Source organism: Gossypium hirsutum, chromosome A05 (genome assembly GCF_007990345.1).
Source record: "Gossypium hirsutum isolate 1008001.06 chromosome A05, Gossypium_hirsutum_v2.1, whole genome shotgun sequence".
NCBI lineage: Eukaryota > Viridiplantae > Streptophyta > Magnoliopsida > Malvales > Malvaceae > Gossypium > Gossypium hirsutum.
In genome coordinates this window covers 7,008,312-7,019,667 of record NC_053428.1, presented here as the reverse complement: position 1 = coordinate 7,019,667, position 11,356 = coordinate 7,008,312, and the positions used below count along the sequence as shown (strand labels likewise).

At 34.5% G+C, this 11,356-nt stretch overlaps 1 long non-coding RNA gene across 1 annotated transcript; it reads left to right on the top strand.

The window, feature by feature from the left end:
- The first annotated feature begins 2,846 nt into the window (after positions 1-2,846).
- On the top strand, positions 2,847-6,898 carry LOC107961385 (uncharacterized). The gene is made up of 5 exons (XR_001701279.2): positions 2,847-2,936; positions 3,442-3,860; positions 5,204-5,633; positions 5,727-6,208; positions 6,373-6,898. It is a non-coding gene; the product is annotated as an uncharacterized lncRNA (long non-coding RNA).
- Positions 6,899-11,356: the final 4,458 nt, after the last annotated feature.

The window sequence follows — 11,356 nt, the reverse complement described above, 5'->3', positions numbered from 1 at the left end:
GTGGGCAGCAACAATAGCACTCATGTGTTGACCCTTAATTTTAATTACTCAATAAAAATAAGAAATAAAGCTACCTTTGGAAAATGTTATTGACATTACCTTCGATTAAATTTTAAAATTGACATGAAAACTTTTAATTAGACTCAAAGTTTTAATATTTAAATGTGGCTTAAATCAATTTTACAGAACAAAAAGAAAAAAAGTTTGGGCGGTGGAAATGTTGAGGATGATTATTGCCTGGTTGTCTGATCTAAATTTCAAACTAACGAAAAGTATTTTTGAATATTGTATAAATGTGTAATAATTAATATGAATTAATATATGAACATAATAATTACTAGAGTATTCGTATTTTCTTTTTTCTGAAAATGACCGTTTGAAGACGTTTTTTGTTATTTATGGATATAAAAAGTTATAGTGTTAAAAAAATTAATTATTAGCATATAAACTACAATTTTTATGCTTTTTTTTAAATTCATTTTCATATAAGAAAATAAAGCACCGACCGGTCCTAATTAAAGAATTCAAATTTCTTATCATTTCAGTTTTTAGACTTTGAAAAGTTTATTTATTTTCAATTAACGGGTGGTTAACAAAATTTATAGCATAATTTAGATTGGAAGTTGGTCAAAACGAAGCGTGGACACATCATTGGTGTGGTTTTATTTGTTTATTTATTTTGGCTGTTTGTTTACCTCTGATTTCAAATTATTAAAGAGTTTACAAAAATAATAATAAAGAAATGAGTAAAGGTTATCTTATTTTAGGTTATCTTGCCTCCCAATAATTGAATTTGTTTAAAGGTTAAGTTATGATTTTGATGAAAGGAAAATAAATATTTGATTTATTATTAGTAAAAAAATAGATTTTATAAGTAGAATTTAACAGAATATAGTAAATATTAAGGATTAAAAAGACAAGGCAGGGGAAGAATTTAAATCCTATTTGTAGGATTAAATTGTTTAATTGAACTGTATCAACTACTAAATTTTGATAAAAATATTTAATTTAAAAATAGACTTGGCTCTAATAAGCTTGAATATAAATATATTCAGTTTGTTTTTCAAATTTTGTAATATATTATTTTAAATTTATATATTGAAAATTAAATATATATTTATATATATATGTAACAAATTAAATTCTTAAATTTATGTTTGTATAAGGTTTTTTGGTGTAGAAAATAAATGTTACAAATAAGTGAACGAGATACATAAAAATAAGGCGAAGAAGAAAATTGGAGTAAATCGATAACATTTAGCACAACAACAAGTGATAGTTGGCAAGATAGAAAAAGATAGTGTATGATTAAAGATAAGACTGAGCAAATGAATAAGTTGAAAGAGGGTTTTTTTAAAATTAGTTTTTGAGAGTTTGAATGTCATAAGTTCTAAAAGTTCTTTCACCGGTCGTGAATCTATTTATAATGTCTCAGTAATGAGAATTATAAAGTTGACAATTAATAGAGTAGTTAAATTAATTTGCAATTACAATGACATTAATGATCAATAGGAGATGATAGAGGGTTATGTTGATGATGGTGATAATAAATTGTGAAATAGAGTTCATTAAACTTTGTTTCTGAATGAAATGAAAAGCACTCAAGGTTATCAAAAATGTTAAGAGTAAAGCTCTAAATAACTTCATATTTAATTCACCAAGTCAAGTTCTCCGGAATATTCCAAAAGTAAAGATAACGCAAAAACCCTTAGAGATTACTTCCATTTCTTTTACTTTGGTGAAATAGTATTATGTGAAATATGTTCTAAAGAAGACTTGTTCTCAATGTAGAAATTGTTTATAACAAAAGTTGTTCCGTGGTAATATTTTTTTGGAAGAAATTATTTTAAATAATGACTCTTTCAAAAAAAAAACACAATTGTTCTAAATGAAGCTATTCCAAAAACCCGTTATTTTAAATATAATTGTTCTTAAAATGTCATTATTCTAAATTGGAGTTATTTTGAATTTTAGTTGTTCTCAACAGGAATTGTTCTCAAATGATAGTTACACTGGATGACAATTATTCTTAATTAAAACCTTAATTTGAATTTAGTTGTTTCGAACAACTATACTCAAAGGACCGCTATACTAAATGACAATTGTTCTTAACTAAAGCCTTAATTTGAACATAATTATTTACAAATAACGATGATTTTAAATAACAATTGTTTCAAATAATTATAGTTATTATGAAAAAGATGTTAAGTAACTTATTTCGAGCTTAACAATACAATATCTTGAAATGATAATTACAACCAAATATCTACTAAATTTAAAAATTGAACTAAAGAAAAAATAATTCTAATAAAACACAACATAATTAAAAAAATAATTGTATAAGTGAACCTAAGTTTACTATTTACAAATATATTTAAATAAGTTGAAATCCAACAGATATTGATACTGTAAGAAATCCGGTTTATGTTGATTAACACCTATACTGCAGATGAATTATTCTTATTTCATGTAAATGGTTAATCTTTTTATTGTTTTATATTGGATTTATAAATAGATTTAACTTATAAGAAATTATCCACTCACATATAAATCTAGCAGACTTGCTGGTAAAAACATACATCAATCAGATCTCAACATTTGAGTTTTTGAGCACTCAAATTATTTGCAATTGTTACGTGTTAAAAAAAAAAAAAGAACTACAGTAATAACAGAAAATGCATTTAAATGGAAAATGAGTTTATTAGTTTATTATTATTTGTAATGTATTATATTTTTTTGACGAATCTATTATTTTTTATTTTATAAAAATAATTATGGAATATAAATTTTAGTAATAAAAAAGAACTCAAAAGGAACTTAAATTCTACGAAGCAACTAAAATAATAAATCACTTGTATTACTATATAGGGTGAGAATTTTCGCCATCGCCGTAAAAAGAAGCCGCGGAGGAAGAAAAAGAACTAACTCAATTGCAGGTAATTTGACAAGGCTTCTATCTTCTCTTTTAATTTACTTTAATTAAAACATTTTACAGAGAGCTTAAAATTGTACACTTTATGGTTAATTATAGTTTAATAATAATAGAAATTTCACTATTTAGATCGTATTAATTGGTGATGGCGACTTTATAAAATTAGGAATTTTCGAATTTACCTTTGATTTTCATTTGCCCAAACTCCCTCTTTTTCTCTGTCTTGTTTATACTTCGTATTTATTTGTAGGAATTCTAAGTTTGTTCAATTATTTATGTGTTTGCCAGTGTGAAGTAATGTAAACGAATAATGTGATGATTATTATTTTTAAATAATTCATGTAAAACTTCAAACTGAAAAAATTGGCTCGAGGCCTTGAACATGTGTTTGTGTTCATAGTTTAACTTTATGCTACCCAGACACGAGTACACTTTTTTTTTCTTGGTTTCTAAAATTTTCTATATATTTGGATATCATCTCATGGTATCTATGTTCGAATATGCATCAGACATAGGTGTTGTACACGTTACATGAGTACTTTAAAGGAAATGAAGAGCTTAGATGACATAGGTTGATATAGGGTTGTAAACAAGTTGAGTCATAGATGACTCTTTCGTTGGTAAGTCTCTGGTAGTATATGGAAGTGAGCTCAAGAATTTCAGCATCGGGGTGCTTGTTGGTTCTCAAGTCAAGTTGAGGCATAAAATGGATAATGCCTTACCATGAGAGGCATATGGCACTGTTCTGTCAACCTTAAATGAGAGAGTTCGGTTTGAATTGACGAAAGATCACATTAGGAATCGGCTTAAAACTTGGAAGAAGCAGTATGGCACTTTAAGGGATCTGTTGTCTCATCCTGGTTTCAAATGGGACAGAACATGGAAGATGATCATTGCAGATGACTCAGTATGGACCAACTATGTCAAGGTATGTCCACTTTAAGTAGAACTTTTACATGTATTAGATACCTTTGTCCTATTACAAGCACATATTCTTCCAAAGCTTCAATGTCAGTCGGAAAACAAAAGATTTTGTATAGTATATTCCATCTTAAATCTTTTAAGAAGTTAAGTAGTAGGTGATTCCAGGTTATAAAGCCTACCTGCTTCAAATGCATTATAAATCCTGATATATGGTTTTTGCAGATACAGTAAAATGCTTTTATTTACTAGTCACATTACAATTTACATGCATGTTAACACTGCCTTTCTTTTTTAATTACTAACCTTTGAAAAGTCTTAGAAGAAGTAAAAAAGAGAAGGAAACATTTACACACTGTTTCAAATTGCCCTTGACTTTAGGTCAATGCCCCATCACGAACTTATAATAATGTGAACGACGAGACCCAACTAAGGGTTTTATGTTATTGAGAATGTCATGTGGTTTAGGCCTGAAAGTAGTTTGGTGGTGGTGTCTTGGGGGATTACACTAAGATAAGAGGTGAGTTGAGAAGATAACTTGTTGATAAATATTTCAATAACAGTTTTTAAATAATTTATTGGTAAGTTGAGGGTTTTAGGCTGATCATTGTAGAAATTAATACTAGATTTGATTAATCATGATCTATTTGTGTTCAATCTAACATATAAATTTTAAGGCATGGAAGAAAGGAAAGAGCATAGCATTTGATGACATTGACAATAAAGGAGTTAGTTCTCTGGTCAATGCAAGCACCTTAACTCAAGAGGAGAATGCCAAGACTCTTTGCATTAGGCTTCATGTCTTCTTGCGCAAGCTTCTTATTGCTATTCAAGAAACATTCCCTGTCCTCTTCCTCTGCCAATTTGTTCTCCACTTTTGGATATCGTTCTATTCCTACTAGTTATTGTGAAGAACATAATTCGCTTGAATTGTGTTTTTTTAGGCATAGTTTATGTTATTGTTAGGTCTGACATTGAATATTTCTGTCAAAAAATCAAAGATTTATTGGACCTTTAATATTGGAAAATTAAATATTTGGTGTTAATATTTATCTTATATGATAAATAACAAAGCATGGACTGATATAGACATAATAGATATGCATATAGATATTATTAGTCTATCTTACTCCTACTTCATGCATCCCAGCGTTGCCTTGTGATGATGTGCATGCTTGGTATTTAATGTGCATGAGTGTATACTTGTAGTTTTGTGTGCTTGTGCGTGTTAATCCATGTGATGTTTTCTGAAAAAGAAATTAATGTGCCTTCTTTGAGTTGTATTGTTAAACTCTTAAGTTCATCTTCTTTCGTCCTTAAAATCTGGCTAGTTTCCTGCTTTGTTTACAGGCTCACCCTGAAGCAACGACTTTCCGTGGAAGAGTTATTGAGAACTATGATAACTTGTGCACAATCTTTGCCAACGATAATGACGTTGCAGAGGCTGTTGATATCTTCCCTGTTCAGAACAGCATGAAGGTCAAAGATCAAGTGAAGAACATGCGGTGGACATATGAGATGGACCAATGTCTCAGCAAGGTTCTCGCAGAGCAAGCCAAACTTAGAAATAAGAGTAAATCAGACAACAAACTAAGACCTGCTGCATATGCAGTAGCAGTTTCAGCTTGACTTGACAAAAGATCATATAAGGAATCGTCTGAAGACATGGAAGAAACAGTACGAGATTCTGAAGGGGCTCTTGCATCATGGTGACTTTGAATGGGATAAAACACAAACCATGGTCATAGCAAATGTCTCTGCATGGAATCGATATATTAAGGTAAAAGATGTTTTGCAGATCTGAATGAAGAAATCTTCTCTTCAATATACTGTTTGAGCCTTTCTTGAATTTTTTCTTTCTTTTCTGGAAAAGAGAAATCCAGATGCCAGGTCTTTTCGACGATGGATCATAAGAAACTACAAGGAGCTATGTGCTATCTTTGGTAGTGAAGATCTGCCTGAAAGTTCTCTAAATAGTAGTAATGATGATGTAAATTTGGTCGCAAATAATGAAGCTGCAGATACAGAGGAGTTGTTTTACAATCAGAGTGATGCTGCAAAAGAAAGAGGGAAGTAGATATTATGGACTAATTAACCGAACAGCTGGTGGAGCAAGTGACTCTTGGAAATAAGCTTCAAAAAAGTTTTAAGCAAGTGGCGCTTAAAGCTGCTGTTTCCATTATAAACAAAAAGTTCCCATTTGACTTGACAACTGAAAATATTAGAAACCGGCTCGGGACCTGGAAGAAAAAATACAGACTTGTGAAAGATCTCCTCTCTCAACATGGATTTGAATGGGATGAGAGACAAAAGACGGTTATTGCAAATGACTCTGAATGGCGACAGTGCATCAAGGTAACTTTTAACCAAACTGATTTAAGAGTACTTATTAAAATTGAATGGTTCCCGATAGAAAGGAAAAATTCTATGCATATGCATGAATTTTGAATGACTAAATAACAACTCGTGTGGCTGACTTGCTTTTATGCATTTGCTGTTTTCATCTGTATATCTTTCAGAGAAACCCTGATGTGAGCCACATACAAGGACGAGCTATTGATAATTTCAACGAGTTACATGTTATCGTTGGCAATGAGCAGGCGGGCAGACACTTGTCCAAAGCAGGTGATAGAGTTGTAAATAATATTCAAAACGGCAAAGAGGCTATAGAAGTACCAGTGCAGGTCATGGTTGATGAGGACACGTGCGACAATAATACTGATGATGACGTACAAGTTTCATCTCAGCGGACAATATCTAGATCTTCACCATCACGTTCAAAAGAGGCATTAAAGAGGAGGCATAGCAGTTGTTGCGCGGAAGCATGTGAAAGAGTAAAATTATTGTACTGAAAAATCACACTAAGTTCAATTCCCAGGAAAGAGAGGTGGATCACGAGGATCGCTTACATACCAGATCTTTCCTAGCCAGAATATCCCTCTATCGTAATTTAATAGCACAATAAATCACTACAATGACACTTGCAAAATATGCAAAACAAAAAAATAAAGAACACTAGAATTTTAACGAGGTTCAGCAAATTTTGCCTACGTCCTCGGGCACTACCAAATATATTTCACTCCAAAAATACAAGTGAAAGTTTACAAATAGGGAGAGAGAACAATTGCCTTAAGTAGAGAATGGCAAGTGTGGGATGAAGAAAGTAAGAAATGGTTAGGCCTATTTATAGTTGAGGTTCAAGGATCAACTTGCAATGTCCCTATACAATTAGGGACCAAAATTGCAATTATCCCATGCCAACTTTTAACCCAACTTGCCAACCAATTTTACTTTCTACTTTCGGTGCCCACCCTTTTTGACTTTTCAAACAATGGGTGGGTTCCAATAATCTCCACCTTGAAGATTTGATTAGGATAATCTTATCTTCACACAATTCTTTCTGCCTTTGACAACAATACTTGATAGTGCCTTCTTCAACTGTTAAACTTGCAGGATATTAATCAAGTTCAAACAATGTTCGAACTTGGTTGCTGTTACCACCTTGGTCATCATATCTGCGGGATTATTTGCAGTTTTGATCTTCTGAAGACAAATTTTCCCCTCTTCAATAATTTTCCGCACAAAATGGAATCGTACGTCGATATGTTTTGTACGTGCATGATAGACTTGATTCTTTGCTAAATGAATAGCACTTTGACTATCACAATACACGTTAATATGCTCCTGAACCAACCCCAAGGTTTTAGCCATACCTTGTAACCAAATAGCCTCCTTTACAGCCTCTGTTACAGCCATGTACTCGGCTTCTGTGGTTGACAATGCAACTGTAGACTGTAGTGTAGACTTCCAACTTATTGGTCCTCCAGCAAGTGTAAACACATAACCGGTGGTTGATCTTCGCTTGTCCAAATCACCGGCATAGTCAGAATCAACGTACCCAATAACACCTTTACCAAGTGTATTATCCTGCTTGAACAGTAATCCAACATCCACGGTCTTCTGAATATACCGTAGAATCCATTTCACAGCTTGCCAATGTCCTTTTCCAGGATTATGCATATACCTGCTCACTATACTAACTGCCTGTGAAATGTCGGGTCTTGTACACACCATTGCATACATCAAGCTACCCACTGCATTAGAATACGGAACTTGCAACATGTATTCTCGTTCCGTATTCGTCGAAGGAGATAGTTGTGCAGAAAGCTTGAAATGAGAAGCCAACGGGGTACTTACAGGTTTGGTCTGCTCGTTCATGCCAAACTGCTGTAGTACTTTCTTCAAATACTGCTTCTGAGACAAGCTAACTCTGCCATGAGCTCTATCTCTACATATTTCCATGCCAAGAATCTTCTTAGCTTCACCTAGATCTTTCATCTCAAACTCGAGATTGAGTTGAGTCTTCAATCTCTCAATCTCAACTTTGCTCTTAGATGCTATCAGCATATCATCAACATATAAGAGCAAGTATATGAAAGTTCCTTCTTGTAGCTTCTGAAAATATACGCAATGATCAAATTTACTTCTTGTGTACCTTTGCCCTTTCATGAACTGATCAAATCGCTTGTACCACTGCCTCGGAGATTGTTTCAATCCATAAAGCGACTTTGTCAGTTTACAAACCCAATTTTCTTTATCAGCAACATTGAATCCATCAGGCTGAGTCATATAGATTTCCTCTTCCAAATCACCATGTAAAAATGCTGTCTTCACATCAAGCTGAACTAGTTCAAGATCGTATTGCGCAACCAAGGCTAGCAAAATTCGAATAGACGAATGCTTCACAACTGGAGAAAACACTTCATTGTAGTCTATTCCTTCTTTCTGAGCGTAACCCTTTGCTACCAATCTAGCCTTGTATCGAATTTCATTTTTACCAGGAAATCCTTCCTTCTTTGCATATACCCATTTGCATCCAATTGCCTTCTTTCCCTTGGGCAGTCTCACCAACTCCCAAGTCCTATTTTTATGAAGAGACTGCATTTCTTCATTCATAGCTTGCTTCCACTTTACACCATCAGAGTTACTTATTGCTTCTGTGTAAGTGGAAGGAACATCATCATCTGCAATTGGAAGTGCATAGGCCACCATATCGTCAAAGCGAGCAGGCTTACGAATCTCTCTTCTTGGCCTCCTATATGCAATTGAATCTTGTTGCTGTAGAAGTTCTTGGGTCGAAACTTCTTCATCATTTGTTCTTTCAATATTAGCTGGATCATCATTAACCTTTTCAAACTCCACCTGCTGCAAAGTACTACTGGTTTTGTCGTCCTTTTGTGAATCCTCGTTCTTCATCATGGTTGATTCATCAAAAGTTACATCTCTACTGAAAACAATCTTCCTTGTATCAGGACACCAGAGACGGTATCCTTTTACACCACCAGTTATACCCATGAATAATGCTTTCTTTGCTCTTGGGTCTAACTTAGATTCTTTTACATGATAATATGCAGTGGAACCAAAAACATGTAAAGAATCATAATCAGTAGCAGGTTTACCAGTCCACATCTCCATAGGAGTTTTTCCATTTATTGCAGCTGATGGCAATCGGTTAATTAGATGGCACGCATATGTAACTGCCTCAGCCCAAAATTCCTTGCCCAATCCAGCATTGGACAACATACATTGAACTTTCTCCAGTATAGTCCGATTCATGCGTTCTGCCACCCCATTCTGCTGTGGTGTATCTCGAACAGTGAAGTGTCGCACAATGCCCTCATCTTGACATACTTGTAGAAATGGATCATTTTTGTACTCAGTACCATTATCTGATCGAAGTCGTTTGACCTTTCGACCTGTCTGAGTCTCCACCATCTTCTTCCACTTCAGAAATGCATCCAAAACTTCATTTTTTCTTTTCATTAGATACACCCATACTTTTCTTGAATAATCATCAAGAAAAGTGACAAAATAGTGCATACCTCCCAAAGAAGCCACTTTGGTAGGTCCCCACACATCACTGTGAACATAGTCCAGAATTCCTTTCGTATTGTGAATTGCTGAACCAAATTTTACCCTCGTCTGCTTGCCCAGAACACAATGTTCACAAAATTCCAATTTGCAAGAATTTGCACCTTTCAACAAGCCTTGCTTCGCCAAAGTCTGCAAAGCTTTTTCACCAGCATGTCCCAATCGCCTATGCCATAACCTGGTAGCCTCTGAATCTGCATCTTCCGCAGAAGCTGTTGATGTTGATCCAATAACTGTACTTCCATTTAAATAGTACAAGTTATTTCTTCTAGTGCCTTTCATCACCGTCAATACCCCAGCTACTACCTTTAGTAATCCATCTCTCAAAGTGATTGTGAGCCCTTTAGATTCTAGGGCCCCTAATGAGATGAGATTTTTCTTCAAGCTGGGTACATAGCGAACATCTGTCAGAACTTGGATTGAGCCGTCATGGTTCTTCAATTTGATTGTACCTACACCCATTGTCTTACAGGCACTATCATTGCCCATAAAAACAACTCCACCTTCTAGTTCTTCAAGACTAGAAAACCAGTCCTTATTAGGACACATATGGTAAGTACATCCCGAATCCAATATCCACTCATCCGTTTGACATGCCATTGCCATGCCAACCAAGCTAAAGTCTGACTCCTCATCATGTTCCGCTACACATGCATTAGAAATAGACTTGCCCTTTTGTAACTTAGGACAATTCTTTTTCCAATGCCCTTTCTCACGACAAAAGGCACATTCATCTTTGGCGGGTCTCCCTTTGGACTTACCCCTTCTACCAGGTTTGCTGCTGTGTGAACGACCTCTTACTGTTAAGACTTCTGCAGTTGTATCTCTGTGATCTCTTTTATCTTTCTTTCGAGTCTCAGATCTATACAACGCACTACAGACTGCATCAAATGTGATTGAATCTTTCCCATGAAGCAATGTGGTGGTAAGATGATCATATTCATCAGGAAGGGAATTCAACAACAATAATGCCTTGTCTTCATCTTCAAATTTCTCATCCAAATTTAGCAAGTCTGCTAAAATTTTATTAAATGAGTTCACATGGTCATTCATCGACATACCGGGTGCATACGTGAACCGAAAAAGTTTCTTTTTCATATAAAGCCTATTTTCAAGACTTTTCGTTAGAAACTTTTCTTCCAATGTATCCCACAGCTTCTTCGCTGATGTCTCCCTCATGACGGAGTACTTCTGCTCTTTGGCCAAACATAGGCGGATTGTACCACACGCCTGTCTATTAATCTTGGCCCACTCCTTGTCATCCATCTTGTCAGGTTTTTCTTCAAGGGCTATATCCAGCTCTTGTTGACATAAGACATCCAGGATCTCACACTGCCACATACCAAAATTATTGGTACCGTCAAATTTCTCTACTTCAAATTTTGCATTTGTCACAGTAGTCCTTGCTGATGACGATGCTGCTGCCATTTTTCTCCTCAGTCCCAACTACTGTATACGTGAACAGTCCCGTATACGTGAATAGTGCTGTATACGTGAATAGTACTATATACGTGAATAGTGCCATATACGTGAATAGTACCGTAAACGGTCGTATTCCCCAAGTACGAACCT